This window comes from Mirounga leonina, unplaced genomic scaffold (assembly GCF_011800145.1).
Source record: "Mirounga leonina isolate KUSES-001 unplaced genomic scaffold, KU_Mleo_1.0 Mir_126, whole genome shotgun sequence".
Taxonomy (NCBI): Eukaryota; Metazoa; Chordata; class Mammalia; order Carnivora; family Phocidae; genus Mirounga; species Mirounga leonina.
In genome coordinates, this window is record NW_023270314.1 from 30,401,074 (window position 1) to 30,408,405 (window position 7,332).

Genomic DNA, 7,332 nt, shown 5'->3' on the forward strand with positions numbered 1-7,332 from the left:
ATTTTCCACCTCTACTTCCTCCCTTAATAAATTATTATAATTTCAGACTGTATTAATGTAACCCAAATATCAGCTGGAATCTACTTCCTCCTTGATTCAAACATCCCCTGGGCTGTAGAAGACCAAAGTCCTTTCCAAAAGTTCTACACATTTGGGGGGATGAAGGAAGGTGTTGCTGGTATGTGTGCAAGGCTGCTTTGCCTCTGAATGCCTGCTTCTACCTAATTTGTTCTTGTTATGGTTCTTCTTGTTTGTGCTCACCCTATTCTACCCTACATGGAAGGAGGTCTTTCCTGTTATTTTCAATCCAAAAACAAAAGGAAGTCCACAAAGCATGAATCCTTATGGCAGATTTTACTAAAGGCTGAGGAGTTGGGATAGTTTACAACTGCAGAAATAGAAACAATCTCATCAAATATTAAACCTTCTTGCTCTTACAAATCCTTCAATCACCCCAATACCCGGGAATTTCCACTCACCACCTTTATCCTCTGTGGCTCTCCAGAGTCACAACTCCTTCCCTGGCTACTCTCTACCCGCCCCCCCCACCCCCCCCACCCCCGCCTTTCCTCTATCTTCCCAACCCCAGCTCGGCTCTCTGCATGCTCAACCTTCAAAAAATTCATACTAAGACCACCTGAAAATATTCAGACCCAATATGGTCCTCAGCAGAACAAAACAAATCTTCAAGGGACAAGGTCCATTTTCCTTTGAAGGCAACTGTGGTTGGTCTTGCCATTTCCCCCGTTTGTATTATAACCACATTTGTTTGTTGACATAATTTGGCACAGGATTTGAAAATCTGGAGAAACAAGTGGTTTCCATCTTTGCCTATCATAACATTTTTAGAATATAAAATTCAAATTAACGCAGGTATTCAAAGTAATTCTAATGAGCCAGGTCTCTCATTTGCGGGGGTAGGCATATGAAAATTTATTACTGTCACATCTTCACCATCAAAACTTAATGATGTTGGTCTTTCCTTCTTGTCTTTATGTAAGGTCAAAAGAGACACATCGGCTACTTTAACAACCTTAAAGGGAACTCCAAGAATGTCACTGACAGCATGACCTTTTTGCCCAAATCCAGCAACCAGAACTTAATCATTTTCCTCAATAAAATTCAAACAACCATCATTGGGTACAAAGGCTGTGATTTTTTTCTTTCACCATTTTTGATCAGCTAGACCCTGATATACTTCCTGAGGGCAGAATTTGGCTGTTGGGCTTCAAGCCCTTCTTTTCCCAGCACAATTCCCTTTGCAAAGGAAGTGCCTCCAAAAGGGTTGGCCTTCAGGGCTGTGCCCAAATGGGCTCTCTTGTACTGTTTATCAGGCCACGTCTGATCTCACTGGTGGCTATGGAGCTTCCTGGCACTATGACACTTGCCCATGTTGCCAGCACCATGGGTGTAAGCAAAAGAGACGCCAGGTCTCTCGTTTTGTGTCCATGTTTGTTCAGTCTTGAGCTTCTCCACACAGAAAGCCACACTGGCTCAGGATCTTGAAGCACGTTCTCTAATACAACTATCTCCAACTGCCACAGAGCCTCTAAGCAAGATGAGAGTGGACTTAACATGAGTGAGTCATGACAGTTAAGAAAATAACATTTTCTTCCAACTTCTAACTGACTTTTGTTAGTACATAAATGTTCCCCTAATTACTTTCTCTTCCAGATTGTTTCTCAGCTTCCTATAGATTATGTAGCAACAATTTGTTTCCAAATCTTGTGCCTTCATACTGTTTTTTTATAGTTTGTAGTCCTGTAATAAATGATGGTTAAATAGATAGGGGCAGAACCTTTCATTCTCAAACACCACTATCTGGAATCTTACAGATCCTAGTATTCAATTCTCAAATATGAAGTAAGTCTAAATGATTCCACACTTTCACACACAAGGTATTTGGTGGACTTACTAATCTAATAATATCAGTTTGGGCTGAGTACACTTTGAAAAAAAAAAAGGAAGGAAGGAAGAAATATTTTTGCTAAAGAGTAAAAGAGTTCCCAGGATTACCTTTTTTCTTCATCTAGCCAAAGCCATATTTCTGGCTCTTACTCACCTTGTTATTCAATTCATGGTGTAGAGATGCCCCGGAGGCAGAGATGATTGTTGAAGACTTATTCTATGCAACCCTATGACTCATTGATTCTATGAATCCACAGTTTGTAATTATAACATAATGGAAGATATTATTTTATAAAAGGAGAAGCTATGACTTGTCCAAAAAAGGAATACAGATTATAGTAAATATAAGAGGAATTAAAACACAAGTTTGCAAACACTTTCCTTTTGTATGAACAGGATTTGAAGGAATCATTTTAGATGGGAAAAAGAGAGACCTAAAGTTTAATTTCTTTTTTTTTTTTTTTAAAGATTTTATTTATTTATTTGACAGAGAGAGACACAGAGAGAGAGAGAACGCAAGCAGGGGGAGTGGGAGAGGGAGAAGCAGGCTCCCGGCAGAGCAGAGAGCCCGATGCGGGGCTCGATCCCAGGACCCTGGGATCATGACCTGAGCCGAAGGCAGACACTTAATGACTGAGCCACCCAGGCGCCCCTAAAGTTTAATTTCTATTTAAGACAATTGGTTTATCCTTCATGAAAAAATTATCCTAAACTATGTGGGTTTTGCTCTTAGGAAATTAAGCTTTTGTATAGAAGGGTTTAAATATTTTAATATTAATTAAAATGTATTTTTACTTATTTGCTTCAGTTACTTAAGAAACGCTTATATTTTAAATTTCCTTTTATGATCGATATATTCACTTAATTAACAAAAAATTGTATTATTACTATAACATAAACACGCACATTTAAAAAAAAAAAGCAAGCGATTTGCCAATATGATGAGTAGCTACATTTAAAATGCAGATCCTTTATGAACCAACTGACTTACAGTAATTGTGCTGTATTTTTCCATTACAGACAAGAGCATTTTGGACTATCTTATGAATTCAGAGTCCAGGGAATTCCAATGAGATAATGTCATTGACCTTGAGTACAAATAATCAGTGGTGAATATTGTAATATGATAATGTGAAAGTTGCAAGGAGCTCATTCTCAGACTGTACCAGAAAACCTGCTAAATCAACAATAAGATGAGACACAGTGTGAACTAAGAGAGCAGAACTTTAAGGCATGTTACTTAAAATAGAAAGGCTTCTAAACAACTGAGAGATTAAGTGTGAGCCCTCACGATTAGCTGCTTTAAATTAGTTCAGCATGTGAGCATCTATCATGTTATCTATCAGCCCCACATCACTTAAATGGCCAAAGGTAAATGCCGGCTTTCAGCTCAGTGGTTCTTACTTGGTTGTTCCTTCTGTCCATTGTATCATTTAAATCAACTAGCGTCCCCGCCCCATTCAGAAAGCAGGCAGCTTCATCAGAAATGCCCCCGTTTCTGCGAGCAGCACATTCCTCTGTGAATATAAGACAAACACTGACTCTTTAAAGGGACAACACCATAGGAGAAAAGGATTATGTGACCCACGCTATGTAGGTGTACACCCACAGGCTGCCAAAACCCTCCTTGATATTTGTCAGAAATGCAGCTGTAATTAGGGAGAGCAGAAGAAAATCAACCTCAGTTTGCTAACTGACCTGAGGCATCTAATTTATATACATGTTCATTTTGTTAAAACATGCAAGCAAAGAGCTATTGGAGGCCATATGCCATTCGTTATGAAAAGCACATTCCTTTAGTCTTTGTAACAAAAGCCATATGGCTTTCCGAAAGTTAATTATATCATAAATATGCTGTAATAGTGGGGAGTGTGGTCTAGCAATTGCTGGAAGAAACTTTGAGACCTGGCGTTGAGTCAGTTTCTCAATGGATTCCATTCAGAACCTTGGGGAAGTGACATGGCCATTGTGCCTCAGTTTCCCAATATTCAAAGTTAAGATAATAATAATACGGAACCTGCATGAGAGAAGAAAACAGAAAGGTGTTCCTACTTAAAAGCAAAATAATGTTTCAAACTATAATTCAGGCCCATAAAACACTAAAACAGTAAATGATTTTTTGAAATACTGACTAGTTCATCAAGATGGTCTCTTCCTCCTTCTAATGCATCTTTCCCACCATTGCCAGAGTAATCTTTCTGGAACACAAATCAGATTGTTTAACTCCATTGTTAAATGTTACTTATAAAATATCACTTGAACTCTATAAATGGCCCTTTATAGTCTGCCCCCGCCTGTTGTCCAGACTCATCTGCCAGCAATCTCTCCCTGTCCTGACACACGGGCATAAACATCATGTCCCAGGACAGATAATTCTTGTTCCCATCTTTGTGTAATTCAAGGTCTGCTCCCTTGGCCTACTCCCTTGGAGGATGCCCTACCTCCTCTTCTCCACTTAGCTCCTATGCATGTGTCAAGACCCAGACCATCGTCTTCCCCACAGTGAGGCCTTTGACTTCCTCAGGCCATTGGTAGTTCGCTGCTGTGAGCTACCATAGCACCCGCTGCAAACCTTCTTAAGCCCTTATTACATTGTGCAGTCATTATTTGTAAACATATCCCCTTCTCCTCGCACAGAATTGGGCTCCTCAAGTGGAGAGTCTCAGGCCTGGCAAGTAGCAGGTTGCTACTCAATAAATACTAGTTTATCAACCACTTTTTAAAAACAGAGGCAACTGGCTATTTGATGCCAGTTTCTAACTAGTTTCCATATTCATTTCAACCTCCCAACTTCCCCTCCATCTGTAACATTTTCTAATAGTCAGAAAATGACCCCAAGGGACTCATAATGTTCTTAACTACCAAAGACAGACTCGTCCACTGTGCTATCCTTTTGATGCAAGAAAATGAAATGATTTTAGAAGGTTTTTAAGCCAAGATTAAAGCCAAGAGTTTTCCGGTTAAACTTCAGCTAACCAAAAAATTAAATGAAACACAAGTCCTCATTCCTGAAGCATTTAATTAATCATGGTTTTGCGGAAACTTAATCCAGCACAGAGGCCAAACTGAAACAAGAGAGCCAAACAAGTCCAACAGATAATTACTCCATCTGACATAACCAAATGGGGTATAGTTGTGCATGGCATAATAGTGATGACTGTAAATTGTCTAACATGAAATTCTCATCTCAGTGAGGCAGAGCATTGCTCTAATGGCCTAATTTGATTTTTTTTAAATGTTATTTCATTATGCTTCTGGTTTACACTTTAAGGAGACAGGAAAACCTCTCACTAATTCCATAGGATTTGGATTTTCTAAAAAGGAAGGTGTCCAAAGAATCCTCATTCTAAATCATCTCCACATGTGCTAAGAGTAGCAAAAAAAAAGAAAGAAAGAAAGAAAAAAAGAGAGAGAGAAAGAGAGAGAGAAAGAAAGAAAGAAAGAAAGAAAGAAAGAAAGAAAGAACATTTATGTCTGCGAGACGTATACGTAACTTGGAATAGAACCAGAAGAATGTCTGAAAGTCAAAGAGGAGAGAGGGCAAAGAGTCTGACTTACAAATTTGTTGGGAGCTATTTTATAGGAAACAAGTTTTAGGATCTGATTTAAGGGCAAGGCAACAGGGAAATAATAATAATAATAAAGGCAAGAGGGAATCATTGATATAGTTGAGCTCCAAACTTTAATTTCCTCAAAATAGTTTCCAGATGGTTAAGAATGCCTTTCTGTGTACAGTATTTTCAGGAGCTAAATAAAAAGTTATCCATTTGCCTATATGGTAATTTTTCAGCAAGATGCCACATTCATTTTAAATTGTCGTTGCTGATACCAAACCTTTGATGTTTGAGACACCTGCCTGGGAGTCAGCAGCATACTCTATCAGAATGTCAGGAACCGTCACGAGGACCTGGGCCCTGGGCCCTGGGAGACAGGGCTGTGCGTCATGGGTATGTAGCAACTCTGGGCTTTGATGTTTACTTTCCCTCCAGAAGGAGAGTACTACCAAATGTCTCAAGAGTTTCTCCTTTCTCCCTTCTGCATCTATAGGATGCCAGTCCTGGAACGATGACAGGGGAGAAGCAAGGAAAAGATTAAGGAGGGAAAGAAGGTGGCATTTCTTGATTCTCCTTTTCATCTTAGTGACGACAGACCCAGACTGGGACTCAGGAGACTGGAAGGTCATCCTCAAACCCACCTCTTTGCTAAATTACTGAATTTCTCTGTACTTCACTTTCTCTGTCAGCCTTCTATTTTCTTAATAGAAATATGAACAGTATGAAGAACCCTATTAACTACATGTGGATTTCTTAAAAGTCTATTATATAAACACAATGACTTTCAAAGTATCATTTTTTAATTATGAGGCCATGCATACATTCATTCATTCGACAACTACTTTTGAATGCCTGCTATATATCAGATGCTGGTAGCTGAAATTTAATGGTAAGCAAAACTCGGTACCTATCCCTGTGGAGTTTAAAGTCCAAGGACTGACCAAATAATCACACACAGAGAGTTACAAACTGGTGTGTATATAATAATTACAACCCACACTTACTATGATCCAAAAAATACTGTATTTCAACTATTGGATATTCCTGTTTGTTCTCCAATTTATCAGTTAGCTTTAAGCATCAAGCAAGTCTTGAAAACTACTTTCCCAATATAGCATATTACTTACCAATTCAGGCTTTTAGATAGTGATTAGTATTGAGCTTTTCAGGTGGAATTGGGCCTCCATTTAGTAAAACAGAAGAAATATTGGTATAAACTTAAAACCATAAGATAGGAAGTCAAGACCTAAAGGAACTTCCAGCATATTTACAGAAAAGCCATCTTTCAGTCTTTATAATAAAAAGATCCTACCTCGGTGGTGATCATAGCAGCTGACACATCATATGTGCCAAGGTACCATTCTAAGCACTTTATAAATACTAACTCATTAATTATTGTAATAATCCTCTGAAGTAGGTATGAGTAGTGGTGGTGGTATTATCCCCATTTTACAGATAAGAAAACTGAGGCACAGAGGGATGAAATAACTGACTTGCTGTCACACAGCCAGTCAGTAGAGTCAAGATTCAAGCCCAGTCTGTGCTCTTAACCACCATGGCGTACGCCTCTTGTTCATATAGTTGGTCTGCTGAATCATGCTGAAAATGACATTCTTTTGCTTCAATAATCTAGACAGCATGTTCAAGACCTATCTCTGTCCCCTCATTGTTCTGCTAGTGACTTTATCCTTCTCACACAAAGGATAAATTCCACTTGGTAACTCCTTGTGGGAGTTACATTTAAAACAAAGAAAAACAAAACTTCCAATTCTTTTCTATCAGGAATTTGATCTATTAAGATTAAAAAAAAAAAAAAGGAGAGGGATTTCCTAATGACGTTTTTAAAAACAAGAGGCTCAGTTGCTCATGT

The 7,332-nt window shown here is 38.7% G+C and overlaps 1 long non-coding RNA gene and 1 pseudogene across 1 annotated transcript; one reads left to right on the forward strand and one right to left on the reverse strand.

Annotated features, from left to right (window-relative positions):
- Positions 1–877: 877 nt before the first annotated feature.
- On the reverse strand, positions 878–1,392 carry LOC118009029 (annotated as a pseudogene).
- Positions 1,393–1,456: 64 nt separating this feature from the next.
- On the forward strand, positions 1,457–6,148 carry LOC118008928. Its single transcript, XR_004678775.1, has 3 exons — positions 1,457–1,579; positions 5,699–5,855; positions 5,956–6,148. It is a non-coding gene; the product is annotated as an uncharacterized LOC118008928 (long non-coding RNA).
- The last annotated feature ends 1,184 nt before the right edge of the window (positions 6,149–7,332 follow it).